Genomic DNA, 2021 nt, shown 5'->3' with positions numbered 1-2021 from the left:
ATTAGCAGATTATTGGTTCTTTATCAACCTCAGGCCTCAATCTCCAATCTCCCAATGAAGCCATTGTCGCCTAATAAGATGTACTTGATAATCTTGGCATGAAGGTAGCAGAGGGCCCGGTGGGGGTGGGGGCAGCTGGAAAGAGGGAAGGGTTAACAGCACCGCCCCAGCCCCCACCCCCTCGGTCCTCGAATAGCTGAACTACTGTATGTTGTAGTTTTCAACTGCAAATCATCTTTAATAGCAGACATCACGGGATGGCTCATTACATTAAGCTATTTTTCATGCTATCTCCTGTAATATCCTCTAATCCAATGCGTTTCAAATCACCTCGGGCTAAAATAAGAGACATAGCGATGTAATAGCCTAGTGTATTAGTGGGTTAATTGCCCTGTTGTACTCTTTCTAGTAGCTATCTCTAGAATGACTTCTATATTAATTGTAAATTGCTTAATACGTTTAACTCCTTGCCACCGCCCTATCCCCTAACGAAGGAGGCCACTACCCAGTAGCTTGATGGGAGTGTGTGTGTGTGTGTGTATGTGTGCGTGTGTGTGCATGTGTGTGTATTTTGTGGGTGCTCCTTTGCAATTCTGGTTCCCCTCTGTCTTCTCAGCCTGAGCTGGCAGGTAGACTTTGAACATCTCAGACTAATGAGGGGAGAGGAATGAGACAGCATTTATTGAACACCTGCTATATGCCAGGTCCTTTTCACCAAATGCTATTTCCTTGGAGCTTCACGAAACCCAGAATAGTGGCAGTATTCTCCCCAGAGGTCATGTGATTTGTTCAAGGTCATGAGCTAATGCACGATGAAGCTGGATTTGTACCTGAAGGCCTCTAGAACCGTAATGCCTGAGAGTGGGGGTATGACCCTGGGGCTTTGAACACTAGATCAGCTGTGGTTCGTAGGGTTCTGGGGTGTTTCTGGTCTGGAGGAGAGAGACACGGCTCTTGATCTGGGAGAGCCCTCAGTCTGATGGGGAAGACAGAAGCCTCTATTCTAGGGAGCCCCCAGTCTGATGGGATGACAGATCCTTTGCCGAGGGGGAGCTCCCAGGCAAGTGGGAGATGCAGCCCTCGCTCTGAGGAGCACCCAATCTGATGGGAGGAATATTACGCTCTGTCCTGGAGGAACCCTCAGTCAGATGGGGGAGACATCAATTCCACCGACCCACACAGAAGCAACAGAAGTAAGGTGCAAATGAACAAGATGTGAGGCAGAGCAAATAGACACTGTGAATAGTGTGCTCGGAGGATGAGGGCAGAACTCAGACCCCTGGCATGTCCAGTGCCTCAGGGCCAGATTGGGGCGGGGGCCCAAGCCGTGTGTGTGTGTGTGTGTGTGTGTGTGTGTGTGTGTGTGTGTGTGGTGTCACTGGTTTCCTCTCCCTTCCTAGGCTGATGTTCTCTTCATTGCCCTTGGCCAACCCCCTCCCACAACTGGCAGGTGGGGGCACCTCAGGCCAGGGTGGGATTGAGACCTCTCCAGCCTCACGGTTCTGGTTCTCAGCGACAGCCCCCACTTTGCTCCTCCTTTTCTAAAGACGCCCCCAGTGCTCTATGTGACCACGACCTGGGGTCTCTCCTGTACCCCCCTTCTCTTTTCCTTCTCCTCTGGATGATGACACGTGGAGAACCCTGAAGAAGAGAGAAGAAACCAGGGAGGGAAAAGGCGGTGAAAGAAGGGAGCAGGGCTAACGAAACCTTGTCAAAACTGAGTCACGGCATGAGTTAAATGTTTACCTTCCAAAGATTCGCACTTTTAACATATGCACAAGCTCCATGCATTAGGAGTGATATTCACAATGTAGTTACTGGATTAAAAATCATTCAGGTACAGCGAACACCAGTTGGGCCAGGGCCCCAAGTTTAAAATTGTAGTGGCCTAAGGGTGGACTCTTCATTCAAGCCCATTGTCCTGACTACCTCATCCTGGGATAGAAAACTAAACTTAGGGCTCTTGGTGAGTTTGGGCTGGGACCCTGTGGCCTCCTGGTCCCTGAGATAGGTCCTTGAGA

Source organism: Pteropus vampyrus, unplaced genomic scaffold (genome assembly GCF_000151845.1).
Source record: "Pteropus vampyrus isolate Shadow unplaced genomic scaffold, Pvam_2.0 Scaffold358, whole genome shotgun sequence".
NCBI classification, from domain to species: domain Eukaryota; kingdom Metazoa; phylum Chordata; class Mammalia; order Chiroptera; family Pteropodidae; genus Pteropus; species Pteropus vampyrus.
This window is presented reverse-complemented; position numbering follows the sequence as displayed.